Source organism: Triturus cristatus, chromosome 4_2, assembly GCF_964204655.1.
Source record: "Triturus cristatus chromosome 4_2, aTriCri1.1, whole genome shotgun sequence".
Taxonomy (NCBI): domain Eukaryota; kingdom Metazoa; phylum Chordata; class Amphibia; order Caudata; family Salamandridae; genus Triturus; species Triturus cristatus.
This window is the reverse complement of record NC_140586.1, coordinates 437,751,305-437,770,005: the sequence shown is the minus strand read 5'-3', so window position 1 is coordinate 437,770,005 and position 18,701 is coordinate 437,751,305.

Here is an 18,701-nt window from a genome sequence, read left to right as displayed (position 1 = left end):
GTGTGTGCACTTACCCAGTCAGCATGACAGTACCAGACTGCACGCAGGCTCTGCAATGGCAGACCCTAGATACATTTTACCAGGCCGCTTCTGTGGGTGGCACAACCAGTGCTGCAAGCCCACTAGCAGCATCTGTATTTACAAGCCCTGGGCACTCCTGGTGCACTTTACTGGGGTCTGACAGTAAACCAAATAAACCAATCATGGAATCCAACCAACATATACATTTAAAATAGGGAGCACTTGCACTGTGGCACTGGTTGGCAGTGGCACAGTGCTCTGAGCGGCCAACACCATAAAAACACATGAGGCACAGCGACAAAAAGTGGAAGGGAGACTCACGCCAAGGTGCCAGGTCTAACAACCTCCGTAAAGCCCAGCTGGCTGCAGCCTAGACGAGGGAGACCGCAAAATGAAACCTAAGAGTGCTGCGGCGGTCCAGACGAACAAACTCGACAAAATGCGGTCCCGATGTCAGCCCTTCAGACCGAGGGAGTGGCGGGGGGGGCAACCTGCACTGGCTGAGCCCTCCTTGGCTTCCATAATGGCGGCCATCCAAAATCTAGGGACCACCCTCGAGACAAAAATCGACAAGATGTCCATTGAGATGAACCTTATACGCGGCGATCTCAACAAGACGTCGCACAAGGCCAGGACCAATGAGACGGACATCTGGGAGCTCCAGGCCTCCTCCAAGAAGCTCAAGCAGAGGGTTAACAAACTTGTACACCAGCACCGCCAGGTAGCCTTGAAGCTCGAGGACCAGGAAGGGAGGGCCAGCGGAACAACATTTGCGTAGTGGGCGTTCCAGAACGTTTGGAAGGGCCTGGTATGGACCTCTTCCTTGAAGATTTGATCTTCACCTGCTTGAACCCGAAACGGCTCTCTACTATGTTCACCGCAGAGAGGGCACACCGCGCGCTGATCCCCAAGCCCAAGCCAGGAGCTCCACCGAGGACCATCATTGTGAAAATCCTCAACTATAGGGACCGGGACGCCATCTTGCAGGCCGCCAGACAGAAGGGAGACCTACAATATGAGAACGCAACAATCAGGTTCTTCCCAGATTTTACGCTCAAAGTGCAGTGGGAATGGCGCTCCTTTGATGGGGTGTATTGTATTGTATGAGTATTTATATAGCGCATAAGAACTGTGACCCTATGGGTATCCAGACGCTCTGACCAGACGAGATGTTTTAACGCTGAGGGGGGCAAAATCGGGGACATCATGCAGAGCCAGGTCTTAAGGCTCCTTCTGAATTCCATCAGCGACTGCGTCTGCCTAAGTTCAGATGGAAGCGCGTTCCAGCTTCGGGCTCCAACCACACTAAAGGCCCCCAGCCTTGCCCGTTTGAACCTAGGCTGTGCCAACAAGTTGGCCTTGGATGACCACAGCTGCCTAACGGGGGAGTACCTTGAGAATCTTTCCTGGAGTGGGACCGGACCTGTTCCGTGGATTGCCTTATGAACCAGGCAGAGGGACTTAAAAAGGAGCCTCTCTCTGACAGGCAACCAGTGTAGTTCTCTTAGTGCCTGAGTGGATGACGAGTCGAGCTTGCGGCCAAGTGCCAACTTGGCAGCGGCTGACTGAACTCTCTGTAGCCCCTGCAGAGTGTATTGGGGGGCTCCGAGATACAGCGAGTTACAATAATCCAATCTGTTGAGTATGGTGCTCCTGACGACCGTGTTACGAGAGTCGGCAGGCAGCAGCGGAAGAATACGGCGTAGAAGTCGCAGCAAACCAAAACAGTTGCTGGAAGTTTTACTCGCCTGTGAGTCCAGCTGGAGATTATTATCGAATAGAACCCCGAGATTCCGTACTGTGCCAGCTGGTATCAGTGGGGCCACGTCCGGAGCGAGCCTAAAATCCACTGGTAGATGTTGAATCTGTTTCGTTGGCGCATAGAACAGCAGCTCGGTTTTGTCTCCATTGAACTGCAGGCAGTTTCTCTGTAGCTAGTCCGTGGTCTGCCTCATGCAGCTTTGGAACTGCTCCAGAGGAACTGCCTGTTTACCTTCCAGAGAGAAGGCCAGTTGAGTGTCGTCTGCGTAATTAATCAGCTCCACCCCAAACGCCTTGATGATAGAGAATAGTGGCTGCAAATATATATTGAACAGGATGGGGCTGATGCTGGAACCCTGTGAAACTCCAAAGTCCACAGGGGTGTTCTCTGGGGCAAAGGGACCCATAGTCACCATTTGGTGTCTCCCCGCTAGATAGGAGCGAAGCCACTGTAATGCCTGACCTCCCACCCCCGACTCCATCAGCCGTCCCAGCAGAATTTTATGACTCACGGTATCGAACGCGGCTGACAAATCCAGGAGCACCAGGACAGCGGTGCTCCCTGTGTCAGCCCGCACACGCATCGAGTCCAGCATGGTGACTAATGCTGACTCGGTTCCGTGGCAGGGGCGGAAGCCAAACTGGTCCTTGTCCAACAGCGAATTGGCCTCTAGGTAGTTCGAGAGGGACCTGCTCACCGCCTTCTCTAAGATTTTGATAGGGAACGGGAGGAGAGAGATAGGCCGAAAACTGGCAGGAACAGTTGGGTCCAGAGTTGGGGCCCGATTCACAGAATTAACTTAAGACAAAATCCTAAACTTAGTACCATTTTGGTATTCACAGAATGCACTTACTACTTCTGGTATTCACAGAATGAACTTACTACTTTTGCGATTCACAGAATAAACGTACTACTTTTGCTATTCACAGAATGGATTTACGACTACTAACTTTACGTCCGCACTCGGGCCGGAGGCGGGGCTTCCGGGCCGGAGGCGGGGCTTCCGGGCCGGAGGCGGAGCTTCCAGCCCGGAGGTGGGGATTCCGGCCAGTGGCGGAGATTTAACCATGGCCAAAATCTCCACCTCTGGGCCGGAAGATCCGCCTCCGGGCCGGAATTTCCGGCCCGAGTGCGGAGGTAAAGTTAGTAGTCGTAAATCCATTCTGTGAATAGCAAAAGTAGTAAGTTTATTCTGTGAATCGCAAAAGTAGTAAGTTCATTCTGTGAATACCAGAAGTAGTAAGTGCATTCTGTGAATACCAAAATGGTACTAAGTTTAGGATTTTGTCTTAAGTTTGTTCTGTGAATCGGGCCCTTGGTTTTTTAATAAGGGGGGAGACAACAGCCTGTTTCCAGCTATCCGGGACCAGGCCCTCTTCCAGCGACTGATTGCAGATCTGGCGCAGCCAGGGGAAGGTCGGATGGCCATATAGCTTCCAAGCCCTCTGGGGCAGAGGGTCAAGAGGAGAGTCAGACGAGATGCTATGTGCCGTTTTAACAAACGACACTTCCGAGAAAGGTGGGAAGATGGTCAGATAACAAGCCCTACCTAGTCTCTCGGGGGCCATCTCCTTACCAGATTCCTCGGCCGCTCTGTCAGTACCCCTGAAGAGATCGGTTATCTTCGTCACCTTGTCCTTGAAATAGGTGACAATCTCGTCACATAGCCTCTTTGATGGTACAACTTTATTTTCAAGGCAGCTTGGGGCCGATAAGGATTTCACAATTCTGAACAGTTCCCTAGCCCCGTTTGGGGCGTTCACTATGGAGTTGGCATAATAACTAGCTTTACGATCCCTGATGAGCTGCTTGTACCTGCTCTGTGCAGACCTCAGCGCCATCTTTGGGGAAAATGTATTAAATACATGATGTTCTTCCCTGCAAAGCTCAAAATAATTGCCGGCGGCAAGTCCCTCTTCTCCACTACGCCATCGGAGGTGCAGGACTGGCTAGACGGAGGAGCATCGCAGGAGTCGGCGGCTACTACCGGGGACGAGTGGAAAGACACCCGGGCCAAGTCACCAGGCTCATTGGATGGACGATCCGATACCGATAGACCGAGTCAGTGCTCATGGCGTTCGAGATCTCATAGCCCTGACATGAGCGGCACTCAGAGACACTAGTGGAATCACACTGAGTGGAGAGACTGCATTTACGGACCTCTGCAGGCTGTACTGTAATGTATAAATCTTTCCTATGTTATTGGGGATATGGACTTCCCGGGGTGATGCCAACCGGTAGGGCGGCGTGCTCTCCATGCCTGAAACAGGCCAGATCTAAACAGGTAGGGCTGGAGACACTCCCTGACTTTGATTATCTACACTTCACAGGCTGACTGGCCCGGCCGGCCATGGGACATTAATAAAGGCATCTGGTGGGGGGCGTGATGGAACTGAGGGTGCCATATGGGTCTATTCAAAATGTGTGTTCATGTGCTTGATAAGCTACGAAATGTATGGGGAAAGGTGTTCTGCGGCTGGAGTTGGTGTCAGCGCACTCCCCACCTAACAGTTCTTCGGGGGGAGGGGGAGGGTTCTTCTCCCTTTTTTGGGGCAAAAGGCGCTCTGCTAGTTGGGGATGTGGGTCGTTGTAAACCTACGTGGCATGGTAGCAGTGAAGGGGCAGGCGGGGGGGACAGCAGTTTCATTGTTATTTACTGATGGTTGGTAATGCTTGGGGTGAGGGTGTGAGGGTTTGAGTTGGTCATGCAGGGAATGTATTTGTGCGCTGGTGTGATGTTGCAGGAGCTGCAGATTGCGTACTGGGATAACTTCCAGCGATGGCTACATGGTGGGATAAGAGTCTTAAAATCCTTAGTTGGAACGTCAACGGGTTGGGTGACAAGCTCAAGAGGAGTATAGTTCTCCAATTTGTTAAACGGCACCTCCCAGATGTTGTCCTCTTGCAAGAAACGCACCTTATTGGCAACATCTGTCAAGTACTCAATAGATGGGGCTATACACTGACGGCACATGCCGGCTTCACTTCGGGGTCCCGCAGGGTGGGCTTTTGTTGCGCCGTACCTTTCAATTTGTCATTGAACACTCAGAGACTGACCCAATGGGGCGCTATGCGGTGCTCTCGGGGAGGTGGGAGGGACGAATACTCAACTTGGTGACGTTTTATATCCCCCCGGGTCTCCAAACCCAGTCATATCATGATCTGGGTGGACTTCTCCTTTCCCTTCCTGAGGGCCAACTTCTTCTGGGTGGGGACTTCAATGCAGTAGTATCAGAAGGACTGGATAGGCACCCACCCCGAGATCTTGCGGCGGGGCACATGTGGCTCTCCAATCTCCTGGAGGGATTCGGATTAGTGGACCTCTGGCGTATGCGCCACCCAAATCTACAGCAGTACACATTCTTCTCAGGACCACACCACACTTTTTCTAGGATAGACTACATCCTTACACCTCTGCAGCATGACACTACCATTCGAGAGATCAAACATCTGGCATGGGGTATTTCTGACCACTCCCCCATATGGGTACATCTTACTATTGGGGAACAGAAGGTAGGCTGTGTTGCGCCCATAAACTCCTGGTTCCTTCACAATCCTGAGACCAAGAAGAAGATCACCCGCTCGATGGACCAATACTTCCAAGAAAACGTTGGGAAGCATTTAAAACCGTACTGAGGGGTGAAGGCCTCTCCACAATTGCCGGACAACGCAGAGAAATGTAGACGCAAATGCTTACCATCAAGCATGACCTTCTCGCTCTGGAGGGGGCAGCGCAAGTTGATGGGAATCCGGGGGCTCTGCATCAGATGCAGCTCAAAGCGGCTGAATATAAGGCACTAGCCACCGACGCCGCTAAAAACCTAGCAAGAGAAAGGGACGGCCGATTGTATGACCAAGGGGACAAAGCGGGCAAATTAATAGCCTGGTTAGATAAAAAGCAGAAAGCGCAGAGGGTGGTGTCTGAGCTTCAGACCGATCGGGCACCCTACTCACTGAACCTCAGGAGATAGTTAGCGAGTTTGCAGCACATTTCAAAAGAGTATACAGCAGGGGGTCGGAGCGACCAGAGGAGGATTCCTCCGTGCTTTTGGCCGATATTAAGCTGCCCACCCTTTCCGAAGACGACCGAGAGACTTTGGACAGTGCGCTTACCGCTGGGGAGCTTGCCAGGGCAATCAATGAACTCCGGCCTGGGAAAGCCCTAGGTCCCAACGGTCTCCCTATTGAGCTGTACAAGCTCAAACCCGATTGCCTGGGTCAACACCTCAAAAATATGTTTGAAGACAGTAAAGTTCTGGGGAAACTACCGAGAGACCAGCACATCGCCACATTGGTGGCCATCCCTAAAGAAGGGAAACCCAGAGAGCTGTGCACCTCTTAAACGCTGAACCCAAATCCTCGCGAAGCTACTCGCAAATAGGTTCAAGCCGATACTTACCAAACTGATCCACCCAGACCAATCGGGCTTTATGCCACACCGCAACACCGCGCTCAACCTACGACGACTCCATGGAGTGTTAGGACGCTGCCACACGATCCAGGAGGACGCGGTTGTGGTCTCGTTGGATGCTGCTATGGCATTCGACACGCTCGAATGGCCTTATATGATGGCGGTCCTCAAGAAGATGGGCTTTGGTCCTAATTTTATTGGGTGGGTGCGCCTCCTCTACACTGAGCCATTAGCCCAGGTGGTGGTGAACAATAAGATCTCAGAGATTTTCACACTGGAAAGAGGGATGTGACAGGGCTGCCCCCTCTCACCCCTGCTTTTCGCCCTCTCTCTGGAACCTCTTGTGGCCTGGATACGACAAGACCTCTCACTACGGGGGCTCAGATGGGTAGATGGGTGGGAGGAACGGATTTCGCTCCATGCGGACGACATCCTCTTGTACCTCGCCTCCCCGTCCAAATCCCTTAGAGTTGCTCTAGACATTTTCACCAGTTTTGGGAAAAACTCAGGTTACAGCATCAACTGGGGGAAATCATTGATATACGTCCTACATGGTGCCCCCCCTGGAATATCGCGCGATTGCCCGATTAAGATGACCACAGAGGGGTTCATGTACCTTGGAATCTTTATCTCTATGGATGTGACGACTCGAGAGGAATCTCTTACCGCCTCTGCAAAGATTCAAAAGGGACACCGGCATTTGGAAGAGGCTCCCGCTGTCCCTACTGGGTCGGGCAGCTCTTTTCAAGATGATCGCGCTACCGCGTTTTTTATATGCCCTCCAAAACTACCCAGATTTAGTCCCTCAAAAGTATTTTGCAGATATTGAGGCCACCCAAAGGGACCTGTTGTGTGCCGAAACACCACGCATATCACTCCAGAAACTTACCCTGGGGTGGTACGATGGGGGTATAGCACTCCGGGACATTCGGAAATACTACTGGGCAGCACACCTTTCGGCCATAAACCAGGGCACGTACAGTGGTGGGGATGATCCTGGGTATGGGATGGACAGGTGGCTCCTCCCGGGTGGGAACTTTGAGGTCGCGCTTTACTCTAAACCTAACAAGTATCCCCTCACAGGACCTACAAAGCACTCTGTTCAACTTTGGCATATTGTGAGCCTCAAACTGGGATGGGCTGACAAACTCACTTTGGCTACCCCACTCTGGGTCTCCGAAAGGTTGGGTACACTGAGTCGTACAAAAGGATTTCGCAACTGGGACCTGATAGGAATCTCCCGTATAAAAGATCTATGGGGGCCCAATGGTATGGTGACATTTGCCTCACTACAGCAAACAAACGACTTAGCGCAAACGGAGTACTTCCGATACATACAGATCAGGCACTCACTACAAGCTAACATTCCACCCAGAGCGACGCTCCCGGAGTCCTCCCCTCTAGAGGACAGACTGCTGGACGGCCATCTACCGGAGAGGGCTATCTCCCTCACATATAAAAAACGTATACACCATACCCCTGACCCCTTACTTGCACTTAGGAGAAAGTAGGAGACTGACGGTCTTGAGATTGATGACAAAGAATGGAGAGAGGCACTTTCTTCCCCCAAAGAAGCAGCGATATCAGCAAAACTGAGGCTAATACAACTGAAAATATTACACCGAGTTTGTATCTCTGGTACAAGATTAGTATTGATGGGCAGTAGTGAGAACGGGCTTTGTAGGAGACAGTGTGGGGAGGTGGGGACGTTCCTTCACATATTATGGGAGTGCCATCTAATACAAGACTATTGGAAGCGGGTGCACAACTGTATGCGTACTGTCTGGGGGGTTGACTTGCGACCTGAAATTAAAAGGTGCCTCTTGAACATATGGGAGCCCACAGACTTGTCCGCAAAAGGTAGAATATGGGCGACTCTTGGACAGGTAATTGCAAAACGCAATATAGCACGTCTGTGGGGAGCGGGAACACCTCCAACGTTCAGTGCATGGAAGAAAGACATGGAATGGTGCATGCTGCAAGAGAAGACAGTTTACGTGGCCCGAGGTTGTCCCCGGAAATGGGTGGCAATCTGGTCGAAATGGAATGAGTATCTTGGCAGCCTGTGTGAACCTCCTTTGATCCCTTCCCTTGACGAACCATTAACGCCTTAGTGTTTTATGTATTGGTACCATCTTATGTACTATGACATCAGAAGTGGTATGTTTGTATAAGAATCTGTGGATGTAACACTGTAAAAATTGTGAATCCCTGTGTTCAATGACCAACAAGTTTATTTTTGCAAATAAAAAGAGTTATAAAAAAAAACCTTGTAATCTTTTAATATGAAATCTTTTTATTGCTCCCACTATAGCATCTGCTAAGTATTCAACGGTCAAGAAAATTCCCCAGTCCTTTGTCAAAAATGATTCCCAATGCCGATTCTGATTTTAGTACTTTATTTCGGTCATTGCCCATAAAAGTCACAATGAGACAGAGCAATACATAAACCCAATAGATAATACATTGATTAAAAACGGTTCAATAAAATACTCCTAAGTACACAAGAACAAGAATATGACAAGTGCCATGAAAGTCAATGACAATTATTTACTAAAAGTAATATACAGAATTTTAAATATTCATTACTTCGGTGTCACTTAAGAGATGCACATGAACTAAAGTAGGTCATATTTCTGAAAAACAAATTGACTAAGGCTAAATTACAAGGATATTTGGTGAAAGTGCTTCAGGTGAGGTTACTAGTGACAAACTGCTAGGGCTTAGGTTTGGTTTAACTGGTGTTTTTCGAACTTTGGCCCATATTATCAAGAAAGTGCGATAATTATCGCAAAGCACGCCTAGCGCTGTTTTTTGTATCGCCGGCTATCGCTGGATTACATCGCGGAGATAACACGTTATTATCAACGCTTATCTCCAAGGCGATAGAAAATCCAGCGATAGCGGCGAAACCCAGCAATAGCGCGAGAAAACCAGCGATAAATTCTACACTCTAATGAAAAGCTTGCTAATAGACAGGTGAGGACTTAACCGTGCAATCCACCCCCCCATTGACTAGAATGGTTAAGTCAGGTTTTTAACAGGTGTTAAATGCCAGCGATATTCGCTGTTAGCGCGAAATTTTTTATCTCTTCGCGGGCATTGCTAATAGGGGGAAGCTGTGTTAGTGACTGTTTTCAGTCGCTTTAAGTCGGGAACGCCTACTTTGCATGTCATTAGCGATATATATCGCTGACATGCAAAGCGGCACCAAAACGGTCGCTTTCGCCATAAAGCTGTCGCTAACAGCCATTAGCGACAGCTTGCTAATAGGGCAATAGAAATATTGCCGCTTTAGCAACAAAAAGTGCAGCTAAAGCGGCGATAAGGCCTTTGCTAATATCTCCCTTTGTTCTTTTGGCTGCAGCTGATTGAAGAGAGTTCTAACCAGTAATGGCAGTTGACAAGAGTATTTTACACTGAATCGACCAGATTCTCCCTAAAATGTAGCAGTTGAAAAGACAACGCATGAGCTGGTGTCGACCCTGCAAATTCTCAGAGCAACCCTGAAATAGTAAACACCTAAAAAACGGAATAGAGGGGCAATCCAACGCGTATGCTGCTTGGAGTAGTTGGGGCAAAAAATCAACAGTTGGGCATCATTTCAACACATCCCTTGCTTGCTGGGCAGAGTTTGCTACCCCCTGGCCGCCCTTCCATTTAGCTGTAAAAGAGGCTATCAGGAGGGTGCCTAACCCAAACCCGATATATAGGGCTGTGGTGAAGGAAGGATCAACTTCATCTATATGAGCTTCTGGGGTAAAGAAGGGCTTAAACCCTAAAAAGCAATCCGTAAGGTGCCCCAGATCTTGGTGGTTAATTAATTTTGTCTCCTCTTGTTCCCAGTACAGGACTTTAACTTTTTAGCAGAGGGGGGGTGTAACGCAGGTTCTGTCTAGCCAGAAATCTGGCAATCCCAATGAGTAGAGGGTCTGCTTTACATGTTCCAACCATAGGAGAGTAACCCCTCTTTTTTGTCTATCCAGCACATCTCGTAGGCCCGCCCTCTAGTGTGTCAGCTCAGGAGTGAACCATACTCGCAACCAATATAATATGGGGTTGAGGCGCCCTACAGAAGAGATAGACTGAATGCCTACATCATGTTTAAAGATCAAAGGAGTACTTTGCCGTAGTTTAAGGGTCACCCACAGAAACTTGTTTTTGGCTCCCCCAGTGCATCAGGGTTGACATGATCCCAAAGTTCTGTAACATACATAGTGGCTGCTACTACTTTAGCTCTCCACGCTTCCAAGTGGGGAGAAACAATGTGAAAGGAGGTCGTATTTTGAAATCTTAGAATAGCGGCCACCCTATGATTAAGCATGAGCATACTTTTTATGATTTGGCTGTCCCATGAATTGGAAATTGATAACCGAATACTGAGGTCATTGAAATCGAGTACCCTTTCCAGCTTCAATCCACTGAGTGTTAATGCCCCTCTTAATCCCCTGTGTGAGTAAATTACCATAAACTTAGTTCTGTTTATGTTGATAGCCAGGTCAGAGATAGAACAGAAAGATTTCTACCTTAGGAGGAGAATCTGCGAAAAGGAGAGCTGGTGGTTTTGAGCCCCAGAGTACTGGGGAATCATTGTAGCAGTCCATTAGATAATTGACACAGCTGTTGATAAAAAGGAGGAACAATGTAGTGGCAAGGACACAGCCTTGCCTGACTCCCTTGTCCAAACCAAAGCGATCAGTGGTTTCCCCATTGACTCCCCAGCAAATTTGTGCTTAATTATCGCTATGGAGGCGAATACTGATGAGATGGAGGGGACCAGGGGGCGCTAGATCTCTCAGGGTACACCAGAGTTTGTTTCTAGGGACCATATAAAAGGCTGCTTTGAGGTCAACAAAAGAGATGTGTAAGCTTCCCCTACTTATTTCAACCTTTTTCCACCTGATAAGTTGTAACCCCAAGCCCAAAAATCTGGTCAGCGGTGCTGGTCTTAGAGTGTAAACCAGCCAGGAACTGGGACAGAATCGCTTCATCATCAGTCCAAGCTAAAAGATCCAGAACCTGCTTACAGAATATTTTCTGGCTAGAGTGAATAAGGTTAATGGGCTAGTAGTTCACTGGGTCAGATTTGAGACGTTTCTTAAAAAGGGGGGCCCAGATGTCAGGTTCTGAGGTAAAAAGGTCGACCGGAATATTGTCTAACCCTGGAGCCTTACCAGGCTTCTGTGAACAAATAGCAGAATAGGTTTCTGCAAGTGTAAAAAACTCCACTATGTTGTTTGAAGGATAGTTTTGAGGAATCGAGGTGGGCACTGAAGGAGAAACAATTCATGACTTGGCTGGATCTGGGGAACATGGAGCGGAGGGAGACATAGGGTCCCTATACAGAGTTTGAAATAATTAACCCAATCATGTGGGAGGATGTCCAATTCAGACCTAATTTTGATTGTCTTAGCATAGTGTGATATGGTGTTCCAAAAAGCTGCCTCGTTCCCGAACAAGATGTCGTTCTAGATTGCTTTATCCCAAGAAGTTTGCGAATTCTTTAAGACAGATTTATTAGAGTCTGTAGCAGACCGGATGTTTTGGGGAGAGCCATTTCTTAGAGTGTAATTAGATGCCTCTTCGTCACCCTGCAATTCTTATTTAACCACGTAGTCTCTGAGGCCAGGGGCACACTCCTGCTAGGAGGGTATTTGGTAAAAAAAAACGTACTTTCAATTCCCCAAACCACTTGCCCTGGAGTCCAGTATTTTATGGGGAGCAGCCTCAATCTCTGCTAAAGAGGACAGTATTGAGACGAAATCCTGGTATAATTTGAACACCCTCATTGCTTAACACACATTCCCACCTAACTTTCTTCTGGTGATTACTTATCGTTAGGCTTCAGCAAGGGAGACATTGTTTCTGGCCTGTACTATCAAAGTCATTTTGGAGGGAGAGGAGTAAGAGAAACTTATCACTCTCAATACAGGGCAGGACTTCCATATCAAGTATATTTTCCCAGGAGCAAAGGTCTATGAAATTGTAATCGATATGACTTCAGTAGGATTCTGAAGATAGGGTGCCTCTCCATGTCGGATTTTGTTCTACTATTACTTGCTCTCAAGTGACAGCACACACAGAGGTTCATCAACTGCAAGAGTACCTTTGGAAGAGTTTTTATAAAGGGGCCTGGAAGTTGAGGGATTCCCCAAATTGATTCTTCCTTGCTTACAATTTTCCTTAATAGAGCTGAAGAGTTTTTATATAGCGGCCTGGAAGTTGAGGGATGCCCCAATATGATGCTTCCTTGCTTATTATTTTCCTTAATAGCAGTCGCGGCCGGCATGACTCGCGGGTGGGGGGTGGATGATCGCGAGGGGAGAGAGGGTTAATTATTATTTTTTTTTAAACATACCTTCGCCTACGGTCCTGCATTGCGTCTCCTCTCTCTGATCACAGGAAGCAAAAGCAGGCAGCCTCCCTCTCCTCCCATGAGCCAATAACAACGATGCAGTAGCAGCAGTGTGATTGGCTGGGACGCCGACCGCACAGGCATCTATGGGGAGGCCGTTTTCTTCATGCAAGCTGCAAGCAGTCTACATGGAGAAAACGGGAGAGTGTGCATGACTGGTTTGGTCAGCCCTGGGGCCGACCAAACAGTCAGCACCCACAACATTGGGCTAGCCACTCCTCCCCGACCCGCCCGCCCCAAACCAAACCCTTTTTCTGCTTTCTCGCAGTGAGAGAAGTAGAAAGATAATAGGGTATTTATACCATTTTATGTTTCTGCTTCTCGCACTGCGAGCAAGCAGTGGGGCGATGTTCCTCTGCCCACGTGGAGGAGCTGCCCCTGCTTAATAGTGATGAAGGTTCAAAGCACATATTGAAGTCCCCACCCACAATTATAGTGACCTCCTCTCCTGCCTGGCTACAGTGTCTCTCAAAACTTGTAGAACTGGAGACTCAGCTGTCTTCAGGACACTCCTGCTATAAACATTTAGGAGGAGGAGTTTGGTTTACTTCGTTCTGCAAAAGAATTTCTAGATCAAGTAAGTCCGGAGAATTGTTAGAAAGCTGTCTTACTTGGCAGCCCAGAGAAATCTTGAACCAAGAGGCTTATACGCTGGGACGGGATAGGTCTTACAGCCTTGCATGTGTGAGGGGATAATTTCCCAAGGTTCATGGAACAAAATGATTTCACTCTGTTCGATGAAGTTCCCCAGTCCACTTGGGCAAGTTTACTCCCAAGTCCAGTTATGTCCCAAGAGACCAGAGTAAAGGTGTTAGTAGAACTGAACATAGGAGTGAATTGGGGACTCAGGATAAAAGTTAGGGGGTTCATTTGGAGGGGAAGGCAAGGTTTTTTCAGTGCCATCTGGTTGCACTTCCATATGGCTAGAGGCCATCTGATCATCAGAAGTTAACAAAGGAATGTCTGCGGAAAAAGTAAAGGTGTTAGAGGGCGCTTGAGGGGAACAGGGTGCATTTCCCAGTCTGTTAGGCATAGTTGGAATCTCGACAGTCTCCAGTTCATCCACATGGTATAACGAGGGAGGGGAACGAGATTGTTCTACTGTGTGTGGAGGGGGAGCTCTGGATTTAAACTAGATTGCGGAGTTCGAGGGAAAGAGAAATCAGTCATGCATTTCTTGATGTCCTTCGTCAGGGGGATAGTTATAATATGAAGATATACATGCTTACTAACAGAAGTCACAAAAAAACATATATTAAGTTAATAGTCAAAGAGTGAATGTTAGTACTAAAATGCATCGAAAATCAATAGAAATAGTGAGACAAACAAAAGCATAATTTCGCAATCTAAAGGTAAAAATTGTGACACCATCGCATAAGTAAAAAATCACTACCACCATATGTTCTCTGCCATTAGTCAACCGAAATAGCAGTTCCGAGTAGACCTAACTACGACTGTTAGTTTAATCCATAATGTGCCCAACCATTTATAATATGCACAACGTAAGTTCAAACAGAATTGCAATTTATAAAATATATTAATTGTTTGTGATAACTCACCCATGTCAACTGATTCTGAAATATAACAATATTAACGCTCCTTGCAGAACGCTGTGCTCTGGTGTGTCTTGCTTCTATAGTAATGCCAAGAAGGGCTTCCTTATTTCAAAACAGCAATCACTTTGTGTGTGCTTAGTATGATTAGAAATGGCCCAACCCAGTTACACTTAACACATTTATGCAAAAAGCATGCATGAGCAAAATTAAAATGAAATGAGGTTAATAGGTGAAACCCAAAACGAAATAAAATTGTGCCATGAAACTTACTGTTATGTAAGTATTCATACTACAGCTTTATCCCTGTCAGTGGAGACACCGTAACACGTGGCCGTGCTCTCCTATGTACCCGAGGAGAATGTTCCAGCCTTTCCAGCAGTAGCAGCTCTTCTCTTCAACTTGAGATAAGGAGAGACCCTCACCGAAAGGGATTTCTGTGAGGATGGCGACTAATCGAGTCCGCCGAGTTATCGATGATTGAAGACATCAAGGTAGATGGATTGATGTTCAGCCCGTCTGTGCTGCAGAAGGACTTAGATTCAGACCGGATCAGATTGCCAACTTGTTTGCTTTTCTAAGAGATAAAGTCTTTGGAGTGATTTTCACCACCTTTGCTTTGTTAGAACAATGCCTCAAGCGCTTTTAAGAGAAAAATGATTCAGCACGTCTGAAACTTTTTTCCATTATTGCCTTAACTCAGCCTCAGAATGTTAAAGATTGCAGGGATCTGTTAGCATGAGCTGAAAGCCATTTTGTACTTAGCAGCCATTTTAGTTAGCTATGTGCTAGCCATTTGCTGTTTCCAGAGCCTTGCACATGCTCAGAGGGGCCTAGCTAGTAGAATGCACCTGCTCCTAGTATAGAACTGTCAGGCTGTTCGAACTGATGTCAGCAACTCATTACTCCTCCTACTTGTTGACTGTGCATTTTCTGTATGACCATCTATGTGTCTAACTCTTCTCATGTGTACTTGTACCGCCTTCTTTTGAGCCCCTGTGTGGGTATATAAGGCGCCTGTTCTCTGTACTCCTTAGAATGCCGCCTACAGTGACTTGAGGGTACTGTGTGATGCAATCTCCCTCATCTTAGGTTAATAAAAAGATGTCTTTTATATTACAGCTTCTGTGCCAATCTCTTCTTTGATGGTTTAAAAAGACCAGGTGCATCAGTGAAACCCCTGAGAAGGTTTCTATTTTCTACAAGAATAGATGGGTGAATGTCTCCATGTTTAATTATTATAATCTTAATTTACTTTAAACAACTTCATTTGGCTGATAGTGCAACCATGAAAGTATACAGACATAAAAATATATAAAATATGTAGTAAAAATAAAAATACTTTTGCATTTGATAAACATTAAAATAGTATATCACACAATAAAACCCAGATAAAACCCTGTATACATGGTTTACAATAAAGTGCATAATGCGTCACGATCGTACAGCAGCATATAAGAATTGGCTTTCAACAGGATATAGTTTAAATAAAGTGAATAGTGTCATGCGACCGTAAAGCAGCACGTAGAAATCGACTTATGACGGTACAAGTTTCCTCCTCTGACAGTCGCTGGAGGAAAAGTTAGGTTGTGACACAATGTCTTAAGTTCCCTAACCTCAAAAATGGGACCAGAGAGGGCGGGGCCAAGATGGCGGAGTGAGCAGACGTGCTTGTCGACCTCTCCACTCAAGGCCCGCATAATCACACTTCTCAGGAGCTCCCCGGGCTTTGAAGGGGCCTCAGGTTGCACCAAAGACACCGAGTGCCTCCCGCCGAATGGAGAAGTCTGGCGGTGGCCCCCCGAGCCTGTCACGAGGGTGAGATTGCCTAGGCCCACGAGCTCAGGGCCGGGCACGCCCTACGCGAGGACCGGCTAGCCGCGACTCGCGTGATGGAAGATGTCGAAGGGTTCTAATCGGCCGCGAGCAGAACACCTACGCAGCCTGTAATCGCTGGTTTCCACGCTGCGGCCAAGCACCGGCAGTTGGAAGGCGGGGGCCCCAACTGACCGGAAGGTCTAAACAGAGACGGGCTTGGCCTTTTCCTGTGAGGGCCCGGATGGTCAATGACGGGCCTGTTGAGCCCTGCACAGACTCGCGGGAACCAAACAGCATGCAGTATGAGAGTAGGGTGTGCCCTCCACCCCTCTCCACCGTGAAGACACGCAGAACTTACCTCTCTCGCTCCCGCGGGGGCTGGCAACAATAACCCCCTTACTCCTACGAGAGGCAGACGTGGAGCACACTACGCAGCATGGGCAGAGCGCTGCTTCGAAATCTTCTCTCCCTCCTTCTGTGCCTGAGCGGACCACAAGCCATGGCCTGGAGGCCCCTGCAGCGCATCGGGCTGGCAGCAACACTCGCCCCCACCCAAGCCTACGGAGGTGAGAGGAGCAGGCTTGCCAACATAGAGTTGGGTCGGCGGAAGTGGGCTGACTGGCCAGTTGAGAGCAGCGGGTGTGCCAGGGGCCTTGCCCATCCTCAAAACAGAGCACGAGCCCAAACGGCAGGACTGGCTTCTGGAGTGGGGGAGCTCACATAGAAAGCAGAGACTTTGTTTTTTAGAAGGTTCCCGGGCCTACCCCTGGTGTGGTGGGGCTGAAGGTGTCATGCTTTGGCGGCTGGGGGCCACAAAAGTGCTATATCAGAGGACTCTGCTTACACATGGCTAGGTCTACAGACACCCACAACAAACCTGTGGAGGGATGAACTTTCCGGAGAGCCCCAGGCCACAGCGACTAACCTCGTGCCTGCAACAACACGGGGGAGACTTCTTCTGGGAGCCCTTCCCCAGGGGTCGACACGCATTGCGAACTTCTTCTACTGGGCGCGCAGTGGATACTCACTGAGGAGACCGCCGGGCACACCTGCGAATGGGGCACTGTCCCCCCCCCTCGGCTTTGCTGGTACCGCCGCGCTTTAACACCCCTCCATGCTCATATCTTACCCTTCCAAGGTGGCAACAGCCAGGACCAAAAAAGACCGAACACTGAAAGACATGCTAGTCAAACTTCCACCTCAGGACCGCCTGGACACCCTAGAGGAACCCCTGCCCCCTGAGGGAGGTTCTGACGGAGAAGCTCTCATCACGCGATCCTACATGGAGTCAATATTCTCGTCACTTAAGGAGGACCTTCAGCAGATCAAAGACGACTTGGCTAAGGACCTGCAGGGAGTCAGACGAGAAATATCAGAGGTCGTGGACAGGGTTGACACACTTGAGGCAAATGAAACAGCCAGGGGGGAAGAGATAGAGCACCTACGCCAAGAAATAATTTGTCTCTAAGAAAGGCAAATTGTTTTCAAGGCAGATGCGGAAGATTTAGAAAATAGAACGAGACGTAACAACATAAGGATACGGAATGGGCCATCTTCCGTGGAAGAATTTGTCCAATCTCTCTTTACCCAAATCTTGGGGGACATAACCACATCAGACATTCACCTGGACTGGGTCCATCGAGTGGGGCTTCCACAAGTCTCTAATAGGCCATGGCCAGACATATTAGCCTGCGTCCACAGCTTTCCCATGAAGGAATGCATTTTAAGAAGTGTACGGGGCTCAGATGCCACGACCTTCAGAGGCCACTCAATACAGTTGTTCCAGAACCTCTCCGCTATCACGCTTCAGAAGCAGCAAGCATTTTGCCCTGTGAATGCCTATTTCCGGAACCATGACATCCCCTATGCATGGAGCCACCCATTTCAGTTAATTTTTTAATGGGAGGGGAAAACTCGCCTGGTCCGGTCTCTGAGTGCAACCTGTGACTTACTCCGGTTCGAACAGCCAGCATCCCAGGTTGGGAGCGCAGATGAGGCATGGGCTGAGGGGGGGGGGCACAATGGGAGAGACAGCAATGAAGGCGGAGGGACAAAAAACCTCTAAAACCAAGCCCTGAGGACATTACGCAAGAAAGAAAAGCGGTGCTGGAGAGCCTCGCCAGCAGAGCCTCGGTGGGAGAGACAGAATGATCTCATGTAGGGTACCCCTTTGGACTTGGGGGAGCCCATAGGTTACTGTTTGGGCCTGCGGGTGGAGCGGCCCTCAGATCGGCCTCTGGTCACGACAAACCCCATCAGGACCTTTTCTCGTGGGTGGAGGGGGAATCCCCTTGCAGGCCCACCGTCCCCCAGAGACTTTATATATCAGAAGGTTTAATTATGGTTGCGGGTGTTTTCTTTATTCTGTTTGTTTGCTCACCAAGTACCAACACAAAATATAATTAATGGAGTTTCTGACCTCGCTCACGGGAACCCATGACATTAATATATATGCTTTATGGGGAGGGTGGTCTGATGGTCAAGGCTCTTTCCCACAGCTAGCTTCTATGTATTTAATATGGCGTCATGTGGTTCACTAAAGATTCTCTCCCTAAATGTAAAAGGACTGAACAATCCGGTCAGGCGGTAAGCAATCCTCTCCTGTTTAGAAAACTCTGGGGCAGACATTTGTCTTCTTCAGGAGACTCATCTCCTGTCGGGCAATACCCACTGCCTTAAATCTAGAACATTCCTTCAACAACTATTCTCTTCAACTGGGCG